Here is a 27,910-nt window from a genome sequence, read left to right as displayed (position 1 = left end):
TATATATATAGAAATTATGAAACATTTTGACCCCCGCGCTAACAGGTTAACCTGAACTGTCGGGTTAAGCTACGTTAGGATATTCTAAAGTGGCCATGTGTCACGTTATTATTACAAATATTTATTACATCTGAATTATTTCAAAATTTTTCTTGGAGAGCAGCGTTTTTTGTTCAGTGGCTCTTGTGCAGTTTTTTATTCTAATGCGCAAATATTTTTTATATACATTGAATGAATTTCTCGTATTATATAAATATTGATTTCATGTTCCAATTTTTGTTTCTGTGTTACGTTGTATTACTGTAACTTGCTGTTTTTGAAACAGCCATTCGACTTCTTACTGCTGTTTTAAAAGTTTTGGGAATACGGCTAAGGAAAAATGGCATTAAAAATGGACTACTTTCGGGCCCACTTCATTTTTCACTTCTTTTATTGAAACACTCTCTAGAAACGAAACGTTAAATTGATTAGTACCATCTCAATGCACTACCTTCTTAATTTAGTTTTTATACATACAGTAAACGAAGGTCTGGCACGAGCATTGGCTTGCGAATTAAGTTTTCTCGTTCACCCCCAGCGTTTAATGCTCCCTAGATCTAAAATGGGAAAGAGAAGGGGCGGGGGGTCGAAGGGGAGTCAAAGAACAACGTCAGAATTTCAAGCTTCAAAACTACTACATCAGTATTTTGAAATAGACTAATACCAGCACAAAACGATCCGGTCAAGTTGTCCTGCGTCTCTTGACTGGCAAAGGAAAATCGCCTGCCCTAGGCGGTCCCTTCTGATGAAGTAAAAGGACAAATCATATACTTTGCCGCACGAATGCATTCGAACGACATCTGACTGGAATGCATTCGGGCGATGGTCCCGCGGTGTTACAATTTTCAAACGCCGTGGGAAACTTCAGCACATTTTAGAATTAACTCCCAGTGTTGAAATGGCGCTGGAGCTGCCGCTTTACCGCTTTGCTTTTGCATCCAACTGACTTCCCTGCTTATAACAAAGTTGCGGTGGAGGTCACCACTGTCAAGCTAGGCATACAACTTGGACACCAATACGACCAAAAGCCGCATAGTGCCACAGACACCAAGGTGGTCGTCCTCTATGTCCTCGGCGGATCGGCGGCTCAGCGAAATTCCAGGTTGATGAGGCGACAGCGTCAAGAATGTTTGCGCTGGCCTCCACTTTATGAGTATTAGAGCGTAGGTAATCTCAGCAGGACGTGCGAAAGCATTGATGCGGAGATGGAAGTTTCTTAAGACAACAATGTGCATTGTACAGCGCGACAGTGTGTTGCAGTTGAATATGCGCTGGGCGATTGGCTGCGGCGATAGCTATGGCGTTCGTAGTTCGCTTTCCTCGAGAAATCGCTGGATTGGAATCCACTCTATTCCGACAGTTCTTTTGTTCCGATGAGCTCGGCAGAAGCTTCACACAGGATTTGCGGTTCGGTTTGACGATGTAATGTAGTGCTTCCGTACTAAAAGCAAACGAGCGCCTTCACTATAGAAGCGCTAACTTCAAAGCTCACCAGCGATAAACGGATTCCAATTTCTTGAGTTTTATTTGACAAGATTCATCCGAGCGAGTAGGCCCACAAAGTGCACATAGTTCGTGCGCTCAATTTAGGGGATTGTGGAGAGGTAATTTACAAGCTCTGGCAGATGCATGGCCATCAAGACTGCAGTGTCAATCACACTTAGCGGGAAAACGGTTCCGCTTCGCAATTGCATCCTACCCGGCCACGAATCAGTGGGCAGTGGTGAACTGGAAGATGTATCTGGATCTGATGCTTCGTGTCGCCTGCCACTCTGCACCAGCTTGCTATCAGTTTCGACGAAATAGCACTCAGAATGTGTGCAGTTATTCGGAGTCATGTTACCCCTAAGAGTGAATGAATTTGTACTTTCAGGAACGACACATCCGACACCTACTATCGTTTTATTCTCAGGACGCTCATGTACTCCACTGTACATGAGCGTCCTGAGCCATGAGGCGCTGTGGGTCAGACGGCCGAGCAATATAATACCGAGTGATTATTTTTTAGCCGTTTACGAATTTGATGCAAAACTGTGAGCGACACGTCTGTGTGGTCTATGCCGGTGAGTTTTACAGTCAGAATGACTCTATTCGGTCTTAGAAACTAATGGCTAGTCGAGTAATAAACTAAAATTATTTACTCAACTTTCGGTTCTAACTTTAGAAGCTAATACTGTATACTGTGCAAGTGAAGGTCCTCAACACAAAAGGTGAGCCATGCTTTTGGACTTTGCTTAATTGATGATGCGCTTCGAAATAAAAAATGCAGAAATGCACCTTTGAAAACTCGTTGAATCGGCTTTCTCGCATTGCATAATTTTATAATGGCGGCGTCATGTGTTGAAACGTCGCCAAAGCATTTAACTTCTTCAACATCATCGCATACACGAACAGCGTCTGTATTTAACGCGTACGAAATATTATGAACGACATTTATGACTTTTCAGTGCCAAAACACCAGCTTGATGAGCTTTCAAATGCGTGTATTTAACATTAGATATGTCGAACCGCAGTGCCGATTAAGAAAATTTACATCTGGGCTCACTGTTGATGTTGGTGGCCTTCAGCTTCACAAAATAATATTGGCATTTAAAACCAAATTGAAAAGGTAATCAAGCAATTTCTTTATAACTAATTATCTAATAATTACTCTCATCACATAGTTAACATAGCTCTCTTAAGGTTTTAAATTACGAGTTTGTAAACAGTTAAAAAAATCGCTTTAGGCGGCCAAAAGCAGTCGTCGAAGCAGCTTGTATATAACAAACAATTAAGACCGCATTAGCTAACAGGAATGGCCACTAAAAGCAGTCCTAGATAAAGCGTTTTGATGTCAAGTATTTGTGGCACCAGAGAAATCCAGAATAATTAGCAAAATGCGGTGATCAGACGGCCGCAACCCGGCTGTCACACGTTTCCCAGGATTGGAATCCCATTGTACTTCCTAGAGATTTGGCGCGCTGTTTAAACAAGTCAGGATAAAACTGGTAGGAAACTGAAGGGGTTATCTAATAGCAAAGCGCGCATTGCATTTTATGCCATGCAAATGAGCACTGCTATGTATCGGATGCCAGGTTGAAAAAGAACAGATGTTAATTGAGGCAGTGCCCTTTTATAGGACAATAAACATGTGATGCACCGACTGCCGCTTGCATGCTTGATAAGCGATACTTATTAAAATGCATTTTCAGTATGAACATGTGATATCTCCACACAAAAAGCTCAAGCTGTCTTTTTCTTTTTTTTAACTGCGGCTTAAACAAGGGGCGTGTCGCAAGGTATTCATCGTAATCGGTTTATTTCTGTGGCAATTCCGCTCTTACACGGTAAGTGTTGTGGTGCAATATTATATTCAAGCATACATGTCTCCACTACATGCGCTATTCGGCAATCAAGTAGCAGGAAAAGCCACTCAAATATATCGAAATTGGGAGCCATAGGGCCGAAACAGTCCTGTTGCGCAGCTCTGGATGTAGGGAAGTGAGCGCGACATGCAATTTGTCGGTGTGAGCTGTGTTCGCATTTCACAGGCATTTGAAAAACTGGATTGCCTTCGTGGTGATTGCCCGGCTCGAATGTAATCTACACGGAATGCAGCTGAAAGACGCGCGAGCTCAACACTGGAAACGAATGACATTTGGCTTGAAAACATTCGTAACGTCCTTGCAGCAGGAGTATCAGCACTATCTGTCTCAGAACAATTATGTGCTTGACACCTGATAACATACAATAATACCGCTAACGTCGTGTTGCCAAAATAACCTCAAAAGAGACTGGTTACCGACTTTGGGCTCGTAACAAAGAACCCGCTTTATGCTTTACCCAAGAAGTCTACTGCGGCCCTCTGCTTTCCTTCTATCCTTATTCTCCGTTCAGTGGTTTCAACGAATGCCGTTTTGGTTCTTATCGTGTTCAGATTACTAAGCTTGCTTTTCTATCCGGCGTTGAAAAAGATCGATAAAAGAAATTTAGGGGCACTTGGACTGCTAAAGTGCAATGAGGTGAAAGCCTCTATTGCGCGGTTGTCCGGAGCCCTCCCCTACGGCACCTCTCAGTTTTTTTCACTCCCACCTTCCTCCTTTGTCTTACGGTTCGGTTAAGGTTTCCGCAGCCCCGCCGGGGGGTTGCAGTGGTAAGACGCCTGACTACTGTACCGGAGTACCCGGGTTCGAACCCGACCTCGGCGGCTGTGTTTCGATGGAGGCGAAACGAGGAGGCGTCCGTGTGGTGTGCGATGTCAGCGCATGTTAAAGATCCCCAGGTGGTCAAAATTACTCCGTAGCCCTCCACTACGGCCCCTCTTTCTCTCTTTCCACGTTCACTCCCACCTTCCTCCCTTACCTTACGGCGCGGTTGAGTTGTCCACAGAAAACAAGTGAGACGTTACCGCACCTTTCCCTTCCTATAAATCAATCATCAGTTAAGGTGTCCGCAGAGAATTGTGACACATATTGCGCGTTTTCTTTTCGGGAGACCAATTCGAAACGACGCTGATGCCTGCTGTTCTGCGTCTGTTTCCTTATGCTGCGTGGTGCGGCGTTCGAGAAAGCGCCAAATGAAAGGCGCAGCACGGACGCCTGGATCGGTATGACGCGATAGCGTAAGCTCCCCTGATGGGGCTGGGACAGGTGGGTCACCGCCGCTTGCGGCGGGGGCTGGCTTGACACAGAGTTTTTATCTGTTGTAGGCCGTCATTGCACCCGCCATCGTTTCGGTGGTGGACGACGGCCGTTGTTGCGGCGCGTGTCTTTCTCTCCCTCTTCCTTTTATTTATTCTCTATTTTCTCTTCTGTCTAAGTGAGACAATTACCGCGTCTCTCCCTTCCTATAATAAATAAATAAATAAATTGGTTCACAGGAAGGGAAAGGCGCAGTAACTGTCACACTTGCTCTGTGGACACCCGAACCGCGCCGTAAGGGAAGGGAGGAAGGTGGGAATGAAAGTGGAAAGAGAGAAAGAGGGGCCGTAGTGGAGGGCTACGGAGGAATTTCGACCACCTGGGGATCTTTAACGTGCGCTGACATCGCACAGCACACGGACGCCACTTCGTTTCGCCTCCATCGAAACGCAGCCGCCGAGGCCGGGATTCGATCCCGGGAACTCCGGCACAGTAGTCGGGCGTCTTACCACTGCACCACCCCGGCGGGGCAAACCCCTTCCTATAAATAAATCAGTTTTTCTCTTCTGTCTGCACGAGGCAGCGGAGGTGGCTCAGCTACAGAGCCAGTAGCAGGTCCGTGAATTTTCTTTTCCTTCTTCCTACAGCCACAACAACAACAAGCTAACAGCCAACATATAAAGTCCCTCTTAACCAGCGTATGAACGTGACTGCGTGGCCTAAGGATAACCTGAATTCAATGGTCTTGGCAGGCTAATTCTTATATCACCCTCCCAAATTTAAGGAGAGGCTCAAGTTGGCAACGCCTGCCAAATGTAATGTCGGGAAGCCCTGCGTCCAGTTAATGCTCGGCCGTGTCAGCAGCCAGCTACCGCCTCCCAAGTGACGAAAGCGTTACTGACGGACGGACGGACGGACGTACGGACAGACGGATGGACGTACGAACGGACGGACGAGATGGACAGACGGACGGACACGATCGTGGCCGCGAGCATGAGCCATTATTAAAGGCTTACGCCTTAATACGTCCCCTTTTACGGGAGCATGATCCCAGGGTGGGCTTTGGTTGATTTACAGAATTTTCATCTTGGGTAGGTTTGGTTTGTGGTGTTTAACGTCTCAAAGCGACTCAGGCTATGAGAGACGCATCTCGGGTAGCATCACATGACCTAGCGTGGGCCTTGGGGTGACCGCCAACTTGGGTGGCACCCCTTGACCTATAGTGGCCGTCACCATGGGTGGCATCACGTGACCTAAGGTGGCCGCAAAGTGTGACACCCTCTGCGAACGACAGTATGTGCCATTAAAGGCTTTCGCTTTAATATAAAAGGGTGCCGCAAAGTGTGACACCCTCTGCGAACGACAGTATGTGCCATTAAAGGCTTTCGCTTTAATATAAAAGAGGCGCTTAGTTATCCCTTAGGCGGTCATGTTTAAAGTAATAGCCAGTAACCACGACGAATAATGGTAATGTGCGAAATCTCAAGTAGTATGCGTTCGAAGAAAGATAATACGGTGTTTTCGCCTGTAACCGAAATACCTTGATTTTTATCATCAGATTAACCTGCTACTTTAGGCGAGCTTCACTCATATAGCAATCACTTCCAATTCGATGGCTCGTAGTTTAGTGGAATTCAGTGTAAAATACTGGTTTGAGGCTTACGCCGCGATGAGGGGGCGAATAATCCGATGGAATCGCCGCTGAGACGCATTGCAAATTGTCTGCCTTCAAGCGTATTAGTACAAACAGTTATTTCCAACCTTCTAAACCAAAAAGAGACGCTGCTATCGTCTAACAAAGAGAGCGATGAGGTATCTAATAACATTTTACAGCCCTTAACATAATGACCAGCAGTATAAAGCGCTTCGATAAGTAGTACACCTATTACTTGTGCCTTAATAGCATGTATCGCGCAAACCAATGTTGCCCCCCCCCCCCCCCCAAAAAAAAAAAAAAGTTTAGACATACAGTCAGGAAAGGCACTAGCGTCGCATCACCGAAGTCCACACAGGAACGCGTTCACCTCCAGAAAGATGGAGAAAACACGCAGTGATGTTTTCGCTTTCTTCTTTAGAGATTAGAAAGCCAAATACAAAAATATGCAGTGTCTTTCTAACTTGTCGCCTCTAGGGCACTTTTGACGAAGAACAAATCGAATGAAACACACGAAATACCGCACACGCGTCACCTTTCGCAGTCGTCCACTCTCCGGAGGAAAGTTCAGACGCAGACTCATCCCTCCCTTGAAGCGCACCTACGTGTCTTCCTTGGAAGTGGAGAACAGATGCGAATGCTCCCGCTCGCGGAAAGCCGAGCTTTCTTGCAAACTCGCTCTATATAAGCGAGGCTGTCCCCAAACTTTGCCGGCGCAATGTCAGACTGCGGTGCGTGCTGCTCAGCTCCGTGTTGGCGCAAAACGCAAAATAAAACATGGCAGTCGCGCGACCCTGTGAGAGAAGAAGGGGGATGCGAAGGGGTGCGCTCTGAGCGCCGAGTTGCCGAGGGGTTGAAAGACAAGACTGCGAGGATGTAGTCTAGGACAAAAAGTTCTAATTCGGGTCTCCAGCGTGCCACGTCTCGTCGAGATAACGCGCCAAGAAAGACGCGTGTTCGCACTACTGGTAATGTTTAGCGGTCTCCTTTGTTGGCATTTTTTTTTCTGCCGACTTCCAACAGCAGTTTCATTAAGAACCCATGCAACTTGTGTTTATCTCACTGTGACTTCCGTTCTAGAATCTCGCACTTTTTTCTTTACTTTCTTTTTGTTAGGCTTATCTCGTAGGTGCGTCGCGCTTACCCGCAGGCTTCGCAGAGGCGGCTGAGGTTCCACTTTCATCCCGGTCTAGCCTCGGGGCTATTTTCTTAACCCGGGAAGGTCGAGCGACTGCTCGTATGCATGGTTTGCGCGGTAGTGTAGCGAGCGAAGAAAAAGGGGTCCCAGCACCGACAATCACGACTCCACAAACAACGAAAACGGGTCGCCAAGCTGAATAGCCGCGCGTCTGCCTGTGACACGGCTTTGTTTTCCTTACGGCCCAATTATCCCGGCAGGCACTGCGGCGAGAAACGCTGGCGGCGCTCTGTGCTATACACCCTTTTTTGTGCGAAATGAGCCGTGCAGCTTTCAACGACGGCCCATATACCTGCGTGTTTCGAGAAAGGCGTGTGTGTTAAGACAAACAAAGTTTGACTCACGCGTGCGTACAGATCGATGGATAATGTCACTATAGCTTACGTTGTGCGTGTGTGAATGCGTGTTTTTTTAGGAAAAAGTTGTGGACAAATTGCCTGCAGGATAAAAGTGCTCGTGATCATCTTTTTCATTTATGTTTTTCATTAGAAGTTGTCAAGTGGCTAAGCCTATAAAATTAGTCGGGGCAGTGAACACTATATTGAACTTTTTTATTCTTACTTCCAGTACTTTTACGCCGAATTGCTTTTAGTCGAGTGATTTGCATACTTTGCAGCGCAGGTGGTAAGGAAAATGAATAAATAAATGCCAGCGCTACTAACTTGATAGACGATTCCATGCAAGAACTATAGCTGCTTCCGCTGCCAGTACTTAAAAACTGATCATCATTTTATAAGATTTTATTTTTTCGGTCATAGTCTCGAGCTTGACTTTCAGTAGCTCCAAAAATATAAATGAGGTTCTTGTTCACAGTTATTGTATGTGAAAACGTTTGAGTTTTCCAGTATTTGTTAACGACGCGGCGTGCAAGAATATTCGTTGTCTTTTTTCTCTCAGCAGAATGTGTTAGTTTTAAACTCCAGTCTCGTAGTTTGGACTACGCCGCACTCTAGATTTCAAATATTTCATTACTGATACCGGAAACTCTAATAACCTTTTCATGCAGCCTTCGCGTGGAAACAAGCAACTAGGAGGCTAAAAATTACAGAGTGCCATAAATATACACTTCGCTAAAGCAGAAATAGCACTCCTTTCTTTTGATGTAAACTTCGTTGCATTGAGCGGGAATCGAAAAAACTGTGGACGCTTATCAACAAGCAATTACTACGTTCAGGATGCTCGGAATTTGAGTAGTAGATAGCGACACAGATTAAGGTTCGGAGCTGACACATTAAAAGCAATGCAGTTACGCTATGCAAAAATCATTAAAACATGAAATCAGGTATTATTTATTTGGTGCAATGCCCTTGTCAACTCGACATCCTTTCTTCTCGAGGATATATATTTATGAACAATAAACAAATCAGAGGCAGAACAGGTACATTAGATACGCGCAGAGCAATTGACAGCATTCCACCATTAAGCATAGCTAGGTAGAACAAGTACACAACATACCGGCAAAGAAATCCTTCATCTGACCGCCAACGTTACAGACCAAAAGGGAACACTTGAAATCTCTTTCCAAAACCCATACTGCGTCAAGCTTTCACTACACGGTGGATACTGCATTGTGACTAGCTTAAAGGCTGCCCCCCACCCATCATAAACTCTCCACTAGAACTTTGAAGCAGAACGAATTATATAGGTAACGTGGCGGGTAGTTCAGGAAGACGGCTCGGTAAGACAGTAAATAGAACAGAAGAGAGTTTATATGTCGGTTCCATGCAATACCTTCCTCAATTTCGTTTTATTTTCTTGCCTTAAAAATTCAGAAATTAATCTACATATAAAAAAGGGGAACGATGCTGGGTGTGAATAAACAATACATTTATTACCGTGCAGTCTGAATGCGAAATCTAGTACACATAGAAAAACTTACGTTGCTTCAAGGCCAATGTTAGCTACTTCAGTTTAAATTGTTAATATTCAATCAAACAAGTAAGTCCTAGGTTCGTCCGATTTCGCTGTTTGCTGTCTGGTTGCGCCTGTCCACGGAAACTGGTAAGGCACAGGACACAGTAGTTCAGAAATAAATGGAACGATTGGGTACGCTGCTGGTGTAGACGGAGTTTGCTTTCCCAATGGTACCCGTTACAGTTCTCCAGCGCTTGCATAGAAAGGGGGGGGGGGGGGGGGCATTGCGCAGTTTTTCTTGATTTTCTTGACGCTTAAACCACTCCTCATCGCCTTGCACAGGATGTTGTCAGCAGTGAAATATAATTAGAGTGCAGTTATGGAAAGCTAATTAAATAGGTTTGAAATAAACCACCAGTTGCGCATGCGCTATCGCGATAAGATTGGCTGTTAGTATAAGTTCTTCTGATGCGTATACGTGAGCGCAATAAATAAAGGTAAGAAGGGAAGAACTTTGTATCTCTGTACTAATGAGCTGTAGTCATCCGATGTCTCAGTCATTTGTGTAGATTTATCAAACTGTATAAATTGTTACACTGTGAAGTAATGATAGTAAGGATGCGCTAATGACAACTGACAACTACGGTTCTCATGGAATATGTTGCTTGCAGCTACGTTAAATTGAGAAGTGTTCAGAAGCAGTGCATGATAGCAGCTTTCGCACATCAGATGCCTCAGGCAACTGAGGGAAACGGCTTTTCGCAATGTCATCGATTCCACAATACTCTGTGTTTTGTTAAGGATTCTCACTGACGTCATAACTGTATATAGCCAAATTAACTGCATATAGCCAAAATTATTTTGGCCCAGAAAAATGCCAGAATGTTTCTGTTGACTGAATATTCCTAAATGGTGGGCATTCCACTTTTAATTAAGTCCCGTTTCAAACTAAGAATTCAGAAAAAAAATGAATATTTTCCCCAATGTAGCATAAGTGATTTTATGCATACAAAAACTCTTCACTTGCTCGTAATGGTGTACCAATGTTTTGTATCAAGGCTTACACAACAGTTTATTGTACCATTTTTGTCTAAAAACTTGAAAGCGTCCTGTGCTTTTGTGCCTTCTTCACCAAGCCTCACAAGAAATGTCACTGCCAGCACACTGCTCAGCTTCTTTGTCAGCTCCGTCGCGATAATAAATACCATGCATGACAGTAATTGAACTACAGTAATGAAAACATTATAACCTAATTACTTTTCGCTCGAATTTGAAATATAATGAATTAAGCTTGCGATCTCACAATTTAGTAATGTAATGAACTACTTTGGGGCAGTAACTTTGCTGCAAAAATAATTAATTAGTTTCAAAATTACGTTTTTAAAGGGCGCTTCGGTTCTTTCAGTAGACAACGCGGTAGAGTACCGCGATAGCAAGAAAGATGCTCGGCAAGCTAGCTTACGCCAGCCTAACGGATCGGCAAAAAGAAACACAATTGCGTATAACTCGGCATCTGAGTTCTGAGTTCTTACTGTGGCTGTCCCATGGGCAGCCGTAGCTATTACCCAAACAGGTGTCAAGAGAGCGCCGATGGTACATATGGTGCAAGACGACCTGAGCTGAAATCTTGTTGGGATCGCGCTGTGTCACTCCCTGTTGAGCCGGCTAGAGCACACTGCCTGGGTCACACTCGTCGTTACGAGGCGAGTGAGGGAAGTGGTGGGAGGAAGGCCGAAATGGCCATGGCGTGAGCATTACTGAACGCAGGATGCCGAGGTCGATCCATGGCACCACGGAAGCAATAAATAACCCAGCTGCTTCGGGGGCCTCAAACGGTGCAGACAGCTCCTGGCTATCAAGGCGCTGGGTTCTCCGCTCGCTCCCCTTTGAGCTTTGTTAATATAACGAGGGTTAAACCATGCATCTTTTTTTAATTATTGTTCGCCGTTGTCTTATCCTTGTAATAGCGCGTGCTGTAGCAAAAGGAAGGGAATAGTTTTCTAGGACATCATTTGGCGGGAAGACGAAATAATGCTTGTGTCGCGTCTGGAGAACGAGATGATGTTTTCGAAGCGAAAGCTTCTCTACGCCATGTATCAGCCAAGGTCAACCAGGAAGGCCACTTGACCTTCAACGAACCAGATGTCCCAGTGTAGCTATTAATCATGGTATCACCTATGGTGTACTACCACTTACCTTGACATCTGAAGGCAGATACAGCCTCACGTGTTCCCTCTGGCAGTTGACGGTGTCCTCGGCTCCATAGTCCTGGCAATTTAACCCCTGCAAAGCCTGCAAAACTATGTCTGCGCATCTCAAACCTAAGCCTAACCAAAGCAAAACAATGCTTTCGCTCCGCATAAGTTTATCAGTGATAAACCCAGGCAATTTTTATTTACTAGGTTTACTTAATTCTTATACGAATAAAAACTAGTAAAAATATAAAGTTAATAAATTAGTTAGCAGAAGTAATTGTAATGTAATGTCCCTTTTTGGAAGCAGTAATTGGGAATGTAACTTAAGTACATTTTTCCTATTTCCAGCAAAGTAATTAGTAATGTAATTTATTCCTGTAGAAAGTAGTTTTGCCCGTACGGTTAATACGGTGTAGTTCAGACATTTTGAACCCGGATATATTGAGTTGCATGCTATAATCGTGCCTCGTTAATATAACCCGCGTCGCGTCTGGAGAACTAGATGTTGATGGTAACTCGAATTATAGACAATTTTTAGGACAAGAATATTTTTCAATGTATTTATGACTCATTATTGTGGAAAATCGCTGTCCGGACAGTAGACAGCGGTGAAATGTAGAGTCCGTTGGGGCCATGCTTTTTTATTTTTTTATCGCGTAAATATGCAAGGTAAGAGAGCAAACATTGCACTGCCCTACTCAGATGATTAATTTTCTACACTTTAAATGCAGGCCAGTTGAAGAATGCAATCAAAAAGTTTAAATGACTGAATTAGTAATAATAAATAATAATAATAATAATAATAATAATTGGTTCACAGGAAGGGTAAGGCGCAGTATCTGTCACACTTGTGTCTGTGGACCCCTGAACTGCGCCGTAAGGGAAGGGAGGAAGGTGGGAGTTAAAGTGGAAAGAGAGAAAGAGGAGTTGTAGTGGAGGGCTACGGAGTAATTTCGACCACCTGGGGATCAACGTGCGCTGACATCGCACAGCACACGGACGCCTCTTCGTTTCGCCTCCATCGAAACGCAGCCGCCGAGGTCGGGTTCGAACTCGGGTATTCCGGACAGTAGTCGGGCATCTTACCACTGTACCACCCGGCGGGGCACTGAATTAAAAACCTTTAGAAAAAAAAACTGAATTGGAAGCCTTTCTTTTTTTGTGTGTGGTTTGACGCTTTATGTGCGAAGTTACTGAGCTGATGGAGCTTACAGTATGGTGGCTAGCCACCATAGCTTACAGTATTTCATATTGCATGAATGGCTGTGAAAAGAGCTCTTCCCGCAGCTTGAGCAAAATAGAACGCTGAATTGCGTAGCTTTAATCCGACTACAGCGCTAATGTAACGAATGTGAACAGTTGTAGAAGCTAACTCATTCATTCGTGATACGTCACTAAGCTATCATAAGCCTAATATCAGACTTGTCAAGTTGTACCACATTTAATCGATCATAACGTTGTCCAGGATAATCGGCTTTTGATGCAAAAGTTTTCAAATAATAACTTCACTGATCACCGCTACCCAGAAATGCCGAAACTAATGATAGCTAATAATATTTTCTTCATCGCTATTTGTTATCACGGATGGCTCGTTTTACGGAAAGTTTTTATTTCGGGGAACCAAAGGGTCCACAATAACGAGGCACGACTGCTTATGACACGCACAAAGTACCTACTTGAAAACTGTGTGTGAAAGAATGGGAACGAAGGGCAGTACGTTGAGCTCACATTCTATGGGGCTTCCGTATACCGATCTGCACGTCGCGACCCAACAAAAAGCGCTTCGATCGGCGGACTTCGAACACTTTACACGCGCAGGCGTGCTGCGCAGTTTTCGGCAACTGCTGACAGTGCAAGCGATGTTAAACTATGCTACGAAGGGAACGTGGTATTCTGTATTCTTTTTACGCCTCGTTGCTCTAAATCGGTGAAGCCTAGCAAGCACCCACCGAGTGAGGCGATGGCCTTCTGGTAAGAGCATTCGCCTCGCATTCTTCAGGAACCATGTGCGATACCTTGTGCCGTCGGGTACCCACCGGTTTTCGATGGGTGGAAGGTTCCCGTCGGCCTGGTGCTCGGGTCTTCGAGAGTGATCCTTGGGAATGAGATTACAGACCACAATGCTGTGCCGATGAGTCAGCGATTCCTTCCGCCATCGGACAACCATGTGCCACCTTATGCGGGAGAAGCCCATATGTGGTAGAAGCCATATGTGCGGGAGAAGCCCATATGTTCCTTTTCTTAGCCTTCGAAGTTTCAAGACTTGCTTGGTGTTGCACGTGTACGGGTGGCACTTCAATTTCGAACCCCGTGCAACGCGGTAGCTCGAACCATGTTTGCAGGCCGCAGTGTTCGAGACTGAGTTTACCCCCGAAAGTGCAGAGCAGAGTTTGCTTACCAAGGTACTTTGTTGGGCGAGTTGGTAAACATTCATTGTTTAGCAACTTGGGCTGAGTTGTGAGCCAGCGCTTGTCCTGTGGCTTCCTTTTATCTTGTCCTGTGTCTTCCTGTTCACGCTGTTTATATTAACAATGGGGTTTTCTTAGCATCTTCCATTCGCGCTCCCCCGTAAAATCCCATTTTTACCGGTGGGTGGCCTCTGATTGGTTTCGATCCAACCACCTCCCGTAGCCAAAACGGGGCGGCCGAACCACTACACCCGACTGCTTAGTAGTTAGGGCGCCCGTCTAGGGTGTAGAATGTTTTTTTTGTTCAAAGCCCACCGCCGGACACCCACCAGTAAAATTCGGCACAAACGTCCCCCAGCCTCGAGTCCAGCTTTCCTACGTGTAGTTTGGGCTCTTGGGAGAAGGCTGCGTTGCCAGATGGTTGATATTGCAGCGGTCGTCGCAAGGAAAGGAGAAGCTAAGGAAAGAAAAATAAGGGCATCTCACTAAGACCAAAAAGTAACTCTTAACGAAATACGGTTCACGTGAGAGGGCTCAGGTGGTTTTCGTTCATATTAGGAATTTCCTTGCAAAAAGAGATGCGTTAGCCGCTTTGAACCCATAACTAGTTAATTTGCCCCACGTTCAATATGCAAACTTCCCGCCATAAGCAGCCTCGAGTAAAGCTTATATAATAACCTCGTGCAATTAAACGTATCAGTTCTTCAAAATGTAGGGACATGCTCGTTTCAGTTTTAGAGAACAGGAATTATGAGATTGCACGAATTTTCGTTTCCTCAAATGTCCCGGTGTCTTTTATTTTTTTTTTTTTTTTTTCTGTGTGTGTGCGGGCCGCCAAGCCAGCGGCAGGCGGGCCGCAAGGAGAAGCCAAAGAGATACACGTGTGGCCTAGTGAATACCTTTTCAAAGAGAGTACATCAGCCGGGCGCATCGGCGAACTTGTTCATTATTCAGATAGCAGAAGAGTGCAGCTTCGCCAGACAGAGACAAAAAGGGACTAGAGGCCAAGGCAAAAAGCTGCGCCGGAGCCAGGAGAGCGAGGATGGATCGTGATGAGAGAGAGGCAGTTCTTTTTCTGCCCAGCTCACGAAGCTCCTCACTGCAGGCGCTGTCGGCTCCACCAGAAGCGACCCTGCGGCAATTCTACGTAGCTATTGCGCAGTTCCTTCCATCTTCTGTCGCTTGTTCAGGGTACCTTTCTCTCTCTCTCTCTCTCTCTTTCCTTCCTCCTTCGCTTTTATCCGTTCCCGGGCTTTCCTACGAGCGACTCGCATGAATCCTTTACAAGAGGCACCGGCTCACCTTAGCAGGGCGCTACGCGCGTAGTGTGTAGCGAGAGTGGCGCTGAGTGCCGATCGAGAGCCGAGACGGCGGTCACGGAGCGAAGCTCTTTCGGAATGCTCTTGCTCCTCCTATTTCCGCCATCCCTAGATGCTCCCAACCTTCCTTTTGGAGTCGCAAGGCGCTGGCTCGTTATGCCCGCCGTTTCTTCTTCTTCTTTAGAGACCGTGCAAAGTCGACCTTCTTTAGCGCTCTTTGGCCTATGAGGCTCGTAGAGGGAAATTTAGCCGCCTTGTGACGAAACGAGCAAGCGGGAGTATTTGTAGCCCGTTTGTCGTCGTTGTGGCTACGTCCGTTTTGTTTAGGTTTCATAAGGCGGAATCTTTGTCAAGCTGGGACATCATTTCGCATTTTGCGGCGCGCTCTTTCTCATCTAGTGTAATGCATTCTCTGTTTTACCTTCGGCGCTATCATATTTTGTCACGTAATGTAGATGTGGTAGTAGTTCATTGGCTACATTTGAAACTAAAACTTTATTACGAGCCCCATCGCAGTGGTGCAGTGGTTAGGGCACTCTGCTTCTGTACCCCAGTATGCGGGATCCCATCCCGGCCGCGGCGCCCACTTTCCATGAATACGAAAAGCAAGGCGCTCGTGTGCTGCGTTATGGTAGTGCATGTTAAAGACCCCCAGGTGGTCGGAATTTCCGGAGCCCACCGCTAGGTATCCCCAATAGCATTAGTGGCTTTGAGACGTTAAAGCACACAAACTAAACCAAAGCAAACTTTGTTAAGCATTGAACGTTATTTCCTAGAAGCCGATTTGATGCCCGCTGCCGTAAGTAATTCGACATCTTACAAAAATGTGGGTCAGTGTAGAGTCTAAACTTTGAAAACGTTTGACCCCTACGTTACATCGTTGTCAAAGGTGAAGCCCATGCCTGAGGAAAAAAAAAATTCGCTGTGTCGACTTTATCTTTAGTTTTGCACGAAGTAACGTAGCCTCACTTTTGGCTTGGCAAGAAAAGCAACAATATCGTTTTAGAGGTTGCATGATCAAAGAAAAAATTTCAAACACTTTAGTTGTGCAGCAATGACTTGAGTAAAGTAAAATTGAGTAGAATATTAGAAACAGTTTTGACAGCAAGACGCTTTCGAGAATGAAAAGGAAGCTAGTATATTTAGAGCCGGAACTTCGTTGGCTGCTAATTATAAAAGCCAAATTCAGCCACATTTTTTTCCGTAAGATCTTGAAACAACGAGCTTCATAAGTTGCCATTTTTCTTTGTTTATTTTTTTCTCTTAGTGCTATAGCAAAATACTATCGCCAGCACAAGTCACGCATGTTATACATAACTGCCTACCTTTGGACACAGAAAGTGCAAGCCAACCACTTAGATATACTCGCTACGACAGGAAACGGGAAAAACCGCTAGCTATAGCGAGTTTCGCTAACAGCAAGAAAGAAAGCAACAAGCAATATAATATTGCAGGTCTTGGAGGCACCGCCGTCAGCTGTGATGGCCTCCTCGGTAGCAGCTCACGCGGTTCCCCTCTTTCGGCTGCAGATGAAGCCACGATCGCCGCCACAGAGACGCTCCTACCCTGCTCTGAACGGCCGCGCCAGCTGGCGATAATAGTCTCCCGTCGCCGCCGCCGAGCAGGGGTCTCCAGACGCCGCCTCTGCCGCAGCAGTCGCGACCGATTTCTCCTTGATTGGTCTTTTGCGCCCGAGACCGTGGGAGGAAGAAGCAAAAAGAAAGAAACTACGTGTGTCGTCTTGTGTGAGTTTGGAGACTGGAAGGCGTTGCAGGCGCCATATAGCTCCGGGCTCGGCTGCGTGGCTTTAGGCGAAGCGAGTCTCTCCCTCGCCGCCGCCGCGGTTGTTGAAGCCGTCTGACCAAAAGGATGCGACGCGTGCCTCGAATCGATCATTCACGCCGATGATCAGGTGGGCGCGCGATCCCGATTGGCCTGTGCCGAAGACGACGACGAAATGGCCCTTGGTGTACACTCGCTTACTCGGCGGTGAACGCAGCGTGCTCCGTTGTCTATGCATCCCCCTCTCCCCCTCCCCCTCCCCTCTTTCTCTCTCTCTCTCTCTCTCTCTCTCTGTGTCGAACAACGTTTTCCTCGACGCCCGCGTTCACTCTTCCCCCGTTTCCTTTATGTACTCTATCTATGCCGTATGCACGTAGACCCCGCAGCGCTCTTGAATGCACGCGCATATGATATTGACGTCGCTAGTGACAACGAGACCGCATCGACAGGCTCGGTGTTTTCTTCATACTTTTTTTTTTTCATCTACCCTAGTATTCTTCGGTCTCTTCGTAAGTGATTTATTTGTGTGTCAAATGGGCTTGGAACTTGTTTTCACAAAAGTGTAATGCTTCGCCCTTTACGGTCTTTTTATTATCCCGTGCCCTGACGAAGCTTAAAGTCGTCGACGCAACAGGGAGGGACAAAAGAGAGGAACCTAGATGGAAGATTGATGAGCCACAGCTAGCGCATTCTGTTTGCACAACCAGCTTTTTGATATGCGTTCAGCATTTTGTACCTATCGTACGATTCACCCCTGCCCAGAGAAGCGAAACACGGACATAGTCTGCTTTATTGAGAAAACGAAGACATGATTAAAAAGGTTATAAAAGTGTTAAATAATATACACTGTGCGCAAAAGGCAGCATGCATATACCGTACTGCACATTGATGACAAGCACAAAGTGTCTCGGAGCTATCTTGTCGGAGCGCTGAGTCTTCTGAGTTTCACCAGTGCCGCTATGTCGAGAGCTCTTTGTAGTGGAGAGGAAAGGATAGTTCCGATTTGTGCGTGCACCGCGAGCCCCGGAGAGCCGTCTGTGAACGCATTTTTACTCTGTACGAAAGCTGTGTGAGGCGCTGTCTCCAAGCTCAGTTGTGCAATTTAGGAGCACTATCCCTAACGGCAAGAACTACATGTCTACTTCTCTGTCGATTGCTTATCGCCGACATGTTACAAGTGTGTTTCGACGCTCCGTTCTTCGTACAGGTCCCTACGCTAGCCACTGAGACCTAGGCAACACCAACTAACGGAAATGAGGAGAGTGTGCGATGCAATCCAAATACAAGTGACCGATTGAACGCCGCAGTATTTACTTTGAAGACGTCATCCGTCTCTTCAAGATGGCTGACCCGAACATGGCTGAGGGTAAGAAATTGCTCCATTTCTTGCGCGGCGACAAGAGAATCATTCGAGGAGCTTGTGTAGAACTTCTAAGAAACCGTTTCTCAGAACATCCAGCGGAGGCCACAACCACTTAAAACACCTCGCAACAAGCCTGGCTGCACTAAACCATCCTATACAACGCGTCGCCAGCTGTCTTCCCATAAGACTCCAGCTGCTCGGCGCACGCAAAAAAGAAGCCCTTCCGACCTGTTGTGTAAGAAGAGCCGTACCAAATTTCTCCGAAATGCCACCTACGCCTATGCTGCCGTTGTTAGTGGAAGTTTTACGAGAAGACATGATGCAATAACTCCGTGAAGCAGTTGCAGCTGCTGTCTTTCCGCCGCCGCATGTTCCAAAAAGGTACGATGCATACTCCGGTACAACAGCCTCGGGACTCTTCCAGTACCACTTATGGTCCGATCCAGACGAACTCCTGGTGTCTCAATCTCATGGCTGAAGCAATACCGCTGAACACTGGAGTGCGGTGGGCGCATGTGCACCTTCTCTTTTGTTACGGCTACAGCGAGCATGGCAACTTGCTGGTAAAAGGTATTATCGCCGTTGACATCATGATTTTTACCCGAATCTCGTTGCTGCTGCCTCGTTGAATGCCCTCGTGAATTCAAGGATAGGTTGTTGGCATGTTGAGGCTGTCCTTACCCTCTTCGCAAGCCTCGCTCATCAAGCTGTGTTCGTACTGCCTACGTCCTTTGCCAAGCCATTTTGCCCGCTCACCGAGACCCCGTTAGGCAAAATTATGAGGAGGCTTGCCTCATCTGAAGAGTTTTATGCAACAGTATTACAAGAAATGCCGCTGCTACGGTGCCGTCTATGCCGACAGAAGTTCTTGTTTTCACATACCTTATAGGCCTTCCAGTAGCTCGAAGGAAGCACCACTTCTGTAGCACTTTCGAGAGGGTCTGTTCTCCCCACGCTGTAGAGAAGTTTATACTAGGTGCTGGATCCAACAGTGGCTTGCTGTTCAGTTTTGAATTTTTTCGCCTGGATACGTAGCTTGTGACGCTGTTGCTACACATTTATTATTGAATCTTGAAGTACTGGTTTTTACTCCTTTTAATGCGATAGCATTAAATTATTATTTATTCTGATTATAAACATGACGGGCGATTTAGCGTGCTTAGGCCAAATTCGAATTTGATGCGTTAACTCCAGTGTTCGATATTTTTTCAGTTTGGTTCCAGTTTCGGGATGCACCTATGCCCATTAGCATACAGCGTTAGCCTACTTTATTATGGGAAACTATAGATCCAAAGCCTTGCTTTAAACCAAGCCATACAAACCTGATCTTGCAGCGTAGGAGTAATCAGTCTGACGCGAGATTTAAGCGTACCGGCAGGTTCGAATGCCGTATCAAAAATGTTCTCTATAACGTTGCCAGTTCTGGCGATTCGGCCAAGACATTCGTTTTCATGGCATCAAGCGAACCACCGAGACGGCCGGAGCGTCGTTTCTGCACCAGTCGCACGCCTTTAAGCATCACATAACGCCATGGCACAAAGTGTAAGCTAAACGGCTCGTGCACACCAAGACCCCGGTTCAGTCACAAAGTCGCTTAATAGGTCGAGAAACGTCACGCCCCCTTGTGAGTTCTTCAACCGTTCGAGCAATCAGCGTTCAATGATCGGTCACAAAAGCTGCAATCGATTTCTCCATGGTTCTCTGCACCGCCGGAACCGGTTCACAGAGCCCTACACCAAAGCGCTCGATTCGCAGCGTTCCCTGCACCACCGTCCGCTATTGATATTGGTGCAGTCGTGGTGGCGCTCTGGTGCAAGTAACCACGGCACCCTCCGATGAGGAGGTGCAGCAAAGTTGTGAACGTAATGCCGGCGCTAGCATATGACGCGCGCTGCCGATGAGGTGCTTGTAAACATCGACGACCCACTCAGGGACATTTTTCTCGTTTTCGGCGGATCCCGCATCATTCTGCGTGAAAATGACGAGTTCCTCTAAGGTCTCTTGTGACAACCTGAATAGCCTCCTGAGTTCAAAGCTGAAATATCTAGCAACAGCGCTTCATTTGTGCGGGAACTCAGGAAATTTCAGTCTGTCCGAACCAGTCGGTCTCGGTCTAAACCACGATGTAGTACCTCTGTTGCCGCGAAGGAAAGCGCGGCGTCGGTTTCCTGGTCCTCACTGTCGGAGGACTCCTTAAAATGGTTTCGTCGATTTCATCGTCCATTACCTCAAAAGGCAAGAAATAGACGCACCGCGAAAACTTATAGCTTGCGGCGCATAGGAACTGGCGAGCAGACGACAAAGCCCGATTGAAAAATGTTGCACAAGTGATGTGTGGCGCTGCTGGTGCGCTGCACCTGAGCTAGAAAACTGGAACTGCACCTCGCCGGCCCCTGACTGGCACCGGCAGAACTTTTTCATAATTGGTGCCGAGAATCAGTTCTGAATCTAACGAACCTAAAGTAACGTACCGTAGTCGCTGGGTGCTGATTGATTGACGGCATGTATAATGTCAGAGACTGACTTCATGGTCCTTGAGCTGACTGGTGCTCTGGAAGACGTCAGGTACCGGGTCACCTGGCGAGTGCTGATTTTTAGGCGCAATGTATCACATCATGAAACCACGTGGAATTGCCAAGTTGGCAGGTGCACTGTTAGGCCTAGAGAGGCTAGCGTATACTTCATGTCACTCCTCCCCAGCGCTGGTTGGTCGGCACAGTCTGTCACCTTACGAAAATATCCTAAGTATGCATCCTCTCACGCAGTGGCTAGTAGAAGCGCATTTTACGAAGCCGGGCAGAGGCCAATACTGCACGTTCACCGCTATTATGGCAATTAGCTGCGCAGTTCCACAAGTGTTCCGTTATTGCGCTCACTACAGAGGGGCGAGGAAGGTAGCGGTACCCCAGAAGATGCGCGCGCCCGCACGAAGAGGTGGCCTTAGGAGAGCTGACCGAGAGGTGCAGGAAAGCATCTGCCGGCATCACCTGCGCATGACATAAAGGCGGATTCCGCCTAAAATGCCGGTGAACTTTGATGCGTTTCACGAAACGCTGGTTGGGGTCGATGCAACGCTCGGTCGCCCGACACCCATATTCGGTTCAGCAGCATTGAACCCCTCTAATTTTTGTGTCGAGTTGACAGGTTCTCCGGCAAAGGCGACATGCCTAAACTCTTATTTTTCGGCTGGGTGAGAGACATTACGCGACTTGGTCACATGGTCTAATTGGCAGTTGCGCTGGCAGGTGACAGAAAGCATGGCCGAGCGGAGATTTGACTGAACGGCACAAAATAGTTTGGTGGTTTGGTTTATTGGGTTTAACGTCCCAAAGCGACTCAGGCTATGAGAGACGCCGTAGTGGAAGACTCCGGAAATTTCGGCTACCTGGGGTTCATTAACGAGCGCTCACATCGCACACGGACGTTTTGCTTTCCGCCTCCATCGAAACGCAGCTGCCGGCGGTCGGAATCGAACCCGGGTACTCCAGCACAGTAGTCGGGCATCTTAGCACCTGCACAACGCGGCGGGGCGCCATACAAGAAAAAGGTATTGTTCAGCCCCGCTTCTGAATACGTTATTCTAAGCGGAGGGTTACAAACAGACTCGCCTTCAGCCTTTAAAACGGTCATTAAAAACACTCGGACATGATATAGGCATCACATTTAAGCGCCGGTGCCAAGTGCCCCTGCACATAAAAGTCCTTCCGGCACTTGTGCTTGCACCGTGCTGAACGAATGAGCTTCGCGGTCCTTTCGGATCGCCTCTTCCACCGAGTGTTACGCAACTCGAGTGGATGGGTAAGCGGCAAAATTAAAAGGAGTACTTTGCGTCGAGTGACAAAACTTGGTACTCACTGCGACGTATGAATGACTAAGGCGCTTCTCCGCAAAAAGGCACAAGCATCGATCGCATGCCAAGTATTGCAATCGCTGGCCGTCACGTGGAAAGACAGCGAGTGAAACGGACGTCTTGCTATACGAGCGCCTCTTTGAGGAAAATCGCTCCAGCGTGGCAACACCTGGTTATTTGCGCGCCTCGAAAAGTGGTGCCAACAAACCAGGCGTTGAAAATATAGGAGGCTGTGGAGCGGACTACTCAGCGCTACTTTTCTCTATGCAACGTAGTTGGCAACTTAGTGACGTCCCTTATAAAGGTGTATTCAGGGCCCAAAGAACCCTTTGTTACATGCTGTCCGCGACAGTGGAGAAATTTCTAGGATCTTTAGAGCAAGTTCAGCCCATTACAGATACCCATCTGCCTACTGGTAACAACAGCGGACAAAAAAGCTTTGTTTTTGCAGCTCTAGATGGTGTCGGGATACCGCCGATGTTTGAAAACTTAGTTTCAATAATGGGTGCGTCCTGCTCGAACGAATAAGTTACATCCACCTCCAATATTTTTTTATAGGTAACCTTTACCTGTAATTTGAAGCTTGTAATTATATAAAAGCGATACAAGAGGCACTCAGAGACAGGTACTATAAATACTGTGGCTGAGTAAATTAGCAGGGAGGTGCCATTCCATTAAACATCCCCAAGCGACTTGCAAGAAACCGTATTACGAAAGGATGCCACCCGCTGTGTAGCCAGCTTTATGGTTTTCTATGCACTCCGCTTCTTACAATCCACCATACCCCGTTATATTAGTTTCCAGCACCGAGACAACGCTTTAATAGAAAAGGTAATGCCACGTAGTGATGAGCGAGCGGACGACGAAGCCAAGGGCGTCGGAGCCATCTTGTTGAGAAGCTTTGTGCGTCTTTGTCATGTGTTCTTTACACGTATCCTTGTCGAAGTTTTATATTTTGTTGATTGCAAGAAAAGCAAGCGCGCAGTATATTTTCACGAGAAAGAAACGTAAATATACCTTAACGATATCGGCAACGTATCGTCAGCAACTGTCGTAATCATGTGTCCCACTTCTGTAAGTCAGCAAACGCATGCACAAAAAAAAAAATGAAGCGTTCGTTATGAGATTTATACAAAGGAAGCAAACAGCCGCTAACACCAAGAGCCACCAATGAAAGCATGGGGAATACATTTTTGTGTGCTACATTGTGAAATTATAGTTTAATCATGGAGGTAAATGCTTAGAAAGTACAAGAGAAAAATTCTGCGCACTGTTGGTGGCATCCGAACTTCTGGATTTTAATCGATTGTCTTCATGATAGCACATTCATTTCCCAATGATCAACAGTACAAAATATCCCCTAAGCTTTTTCTTAGTGTCGGTGGCTGTTCGTTGTATTTGTGTGTATTAGATCAGGAATGGTATTATTATGAACGGCGTGCGATCCTATTCGCGGTGTGCTCACTAACAAAATCATCGAAACAGGTATTATGCTTATTTTTTGCATCGCAAGTGTCAAAATGCAAGGGTGGCCTATACTGATCCTTATTTGTATTATGATTTTCAGTAATTGAAACACAAATATCAGCATCAATTCGTTTGATGGCTCGGCTCAAATATGGGACTTCATGCTACCTTTTTCATCCTTGCTTATTAGACCTAATTACGTCCAACTTTCAACAATTGTACAAGAACGCAATTGTTTTCTCATCGGTGTATCAACCGACCATGACTAAGGGTGGTATCTAAGGCATTCTCATCTGATGTTGGGGTGGCGACAATGCTGTTTTATAAACCTAGGTAAACGCCAGAGCTTGACTTGAAGGAAAGAGAGAATGAGGGTTTTTTAGTTCTAAAAAATTACCAGGAATTGATGAAACGTTCATGCTTCTTAGACGGACTCTATGCAGTAATTTCTGCTCGGGTCGTTTTCGTTAGATTCTGTAAAGGTTTAAGGATATAGAACTCGACCTACAAAAGTTTGCGCTCCTAAATTTATCAATCGCTGCTTATCAAACACCTTATCAACTTATCAATCGCCGCTTTCACCAGGCAAATAATATTTTAAGACGCTACTCACTCGCCAACAATTAAACCATTTATCAGAAATATTTACCTTGAACCCTCGCGCAAGGTTGGGAATTTAAAAATTATAGATAATGTTCAAAAACCGCCATTTATCCTGTTTCCATCAAAGGAATATGAACGTTCTTACATTTCTTATGGCATGGACAGAACATACTTTTCCTGATTTTAATATATGTCTTCAATATTAAACTCTTGCCATGCGACTAAGCGTTCTCGCATACCACACCGAGCTTTTCGAGAGCGATCTTAGATGTTTCCTTTAATTTGGGAATCGGGCGCATTTATATACATGCGAATTTATAAATACAGGTTCGTTACGACTTCTCACCAACAGACTCTTCTCACAGCGCGTTCTTTGTTTGTAAAACATGACATACGGGAACTGAAGCACCCTGCAGAAATTTCAGCATAGTTTCAATGAAAGTTTTGACGCAACTTCGCTACTTAACTGCTGGTACACCCTTCCTCGCCCCCCTATCCAAAACGCCGTCATTAAGAGCTGCGGGGCACCTGGCGTAGTCAGTGCTGCGACGCCATCTATATCACTTAGCAAAGGCTCTCAACTGTAATTTCGCGGAGTAATCAGCACAGGGTGTGAAGGAAGCGACAAAATAACTTTACTGCGTCTTAAGTCGGCCACCTTATCCACGTAGTAAGAAAACTCTGGGGGTCGCTTTTCAAGTAAAAAGTGCCACCACACCTAGAATTTTTATTGCGATAGCAATACTGCGCCATGTTTCGAGCCGTCGCGTGGTCCGGCGGAAGCCACGCTTAACTTTGAACAGCCGAGGAGGAGGAGAAGAGGAAGGAGAAGTAAAAGAAAAAGAGAAAGAAAAAGGAAAAGAATAAGAACAAGAAGAAGACTGGTAACCTACGCTCTCGCGTCATACTCTTAAAGGATGATCTTAAGTGTCCCCAATAATGTAGCGCCTTACACTGATAGGGCGTGATAGGGAAATAATGTATCAGGCAAAAGAAGCTTCCACCGCTGCTATCGCAATTCAACTAGGGTTAACCAGAGTTAAACACCAACTAATGTTTTTTTTTTTTTGTTTGTTTTTTGTTTTTTTGCAATGACGGTCACTCATTATGAGCTGCTGCCATCATGCATGCTATGACTTTTTCTTATTCAGTTCTGCACCACATTCGCAGGTGCAGAAGGTGTAGCAAGGACTGGAAGAAGAACAGTTGTTCTCAAAACTACGCTCGCAAATTATCGTGGGAATAGCTCTCTGCCTCTGATGCGTTGGCGGATCCCCCAGGGTAGGCATGTGTCATCTGTTGCAAGGGCAACAAGAAGCTCTCTTTCAACCTAGAGAAAGGGGGGAAAATGTAGGCATGTGTCATCTGTTGCAAGGGCAACAAGAAGCTCTCTTTCAACCTAGAGAAAGGGGGGAAAATGTCTCTCAGCGGCAAAGTTTAAAGCTTCACAGTTGTTTTTGATTTAGTAACCTACCAGTAATTTATTCATTTCTTTTTTGTCTTAATTTATATAACTTTGTAACTGTTTGATAAACCTTTTGGCCCCTACATTGACAGAGCTGAGATCTTAGTTGATGCTGACTAGTATGGCTAGTAACACATTCGTGAAGAAAAGAAACAAGCAAAAGAAAGCAACTGTGAGAGAGTTACTTGAATAAAAACAATACGAATATTACTTGTAGAATAACTTTTTACTACGAAAGAACTGGTAAAGAAGAAAACAAAATGATGGCCGATTTAGCGTGGTTAGTCCAAATACGAATCGAGTGTGCTAGCACTTTATTTTTCACATTCTGTTTCTAGTCGCACTTACCCATTACTACCAACTGTAGGAATATTCATTCGTATAGAATGGTAATCTACCACATTATGTGAAAGGCCGCCAAACATAGGCATAAACCCCCAGTAAAGCCAAGCCAAGCCGTACGAACGGGTCTGCGTATTACAGGAGTAGCATATCTGACTAGGGATAGGGATCCGGGGATTTCGATTTCCTAATTTAAAGTGCTGCCCAAGTTGGCAGCTGCTGCCAATTCGACGTCTCATGGTGTCATGCAGGCAGTCGATGCAGACAGGAGCGTGTCGCGCGAGCGTCACTGCTTTATGACCTTCGAGCCTTCGGGCATAGCGCACAACGGCTAAATGGCGGAATGCACCGTCTGATACAAATGCAATAAACAAAGAACATTGTCAAAACTCTATGCGGCGCGCTCTTTCTCAAGACAGTCGTTGTGCCGCATCAGTAATACCCCCATTGACCTTCATTACATGGTGCTAATAGTTTACTAGCAGTTATGTTGAATTAAAGGCTAAAGAGACGCAGGCAACGATGTAAGTACATGGTCAATGCAATCATCCAATAAACAGCATGGTGTGCGTGTTTAGTATACATACCCAATATTATCAATGTCTCAGAACCGCTTTTAGGGCGCCTTATTCCGGCAAAAGCCGTAACCTACTGCATAGAAATGTTATGACTAACGTAAATCTATTTCATAAACTCTGATCTCCGCAAGATTGAAGTAGCTGCTTCCTTCCCACCACGCAACTCTATACTCAGATCTTGGGGGTTTGGGCACTTCTAAGCTGCCGAGCGAAATTACTATTGCCAACTTCTCAACCACACAGCGGCGTTTAGATACTCGAACTGGAAACGAGAACCGGATCATCATTCCAAGCATTCATTCCGGCCCTGTCTGTAAGAGAGGGAGCTTCTAAACGCTATGGTGAAGCCTCCACGAAGTACACGCACGCTAGATTCGAATATAGCCTAACCCTCAAATAAAAAAGAAAAACTATAGTGAAAAACAAGATGCAAAGAGGAACTCTGCGAGCGAGCGTAAAGCGTGCGTCTGAAACTCCGAACCCGGCGTGCCAGGGGTTCGGTGTGCGCTATCGGCAGAAAGCGCGCGGCGTGGCCCGGACTACCGTATCAGACCCCGTTCGGCTTCCGCTGGGGCGGCGGTAATTAACGGCGTGTCCGGCCGGTTCTCCAAACGCGCCAGCGCGCCGGGCGCCTAGTTTTCGCACGCCTGGAGCGTGTCGCTGATCGCTTTGGTATTGATTATACGACGGGGTAATGAAGCATGCGCCCCGGAGCTCGGATTTCTCTCATGCGTCGCTGCGAATCGACCATCCTCCTCCCCATCTACTTCTCGTTCTGCCTCGTCTCTTCCCTCTATCCCTTATTTTTGAAGTTCGAGTTAAGCGAATTTACTTAGAAAAGAGCGGATTGCTTTCCTAATGGGGGAGCAAACGGCATATGCGAACTAAACCGAACGTCCGAGTGGATAATGGGAGCAGGTTCCACCCTAATGAGAGCGACGATGCGGTGTGTGTAACTGTGCTACGCAACAAGGGACTCGGTGTTCGCCTTTTAGTACGTGCATTATCTAGTCAGGCTCACCTTCAGAAAGCCCACTAATTCATAAAGAGAGCTTATTAATTCTTCATTTTAAAATTTCGTTTCTAACTTTTTTTTTTCGGTTTCCGCCCCATTTGGCCATTGCGCTGTGCTCGATTTTTTTTTTTCCTAATTCATAACGCGTGAAACCGCACA

The 27,910-nt window shown here is 46.1% G+C and overlaps 1 protein-coding gene across 1 annotated transcript in view; it reads left to right on the top strand.

Moving 5' to 3' along the window:
- Window positions 1-27,910, top strand: part of LOC146191366 (glutamate receptor 1-like) — a 197,719-nt gene that overhangs the window by 97,847 nt on the left and 71,962 nt on the right. The window lies entirely within an intron of this gene.

Source organism: Amblyomma maculatum, chromosome 4 (genome assembly GCF_055883805.1).
Source record: "Amblyomma maculatum isolate TAMU_Amacu chromosome 4, ASM5588380v1, whole genome shotgun sequence".
Taxonomy (NCBI): Eukaryota; Metazoa; Arthropoda; class Arachnida; order Ixodida; family Ixodidae; genus Amblyomma; species Amblyomma maculatum.
This window is presented reverse-complemented; position numbering and strand designations above follow the sequence as displayed.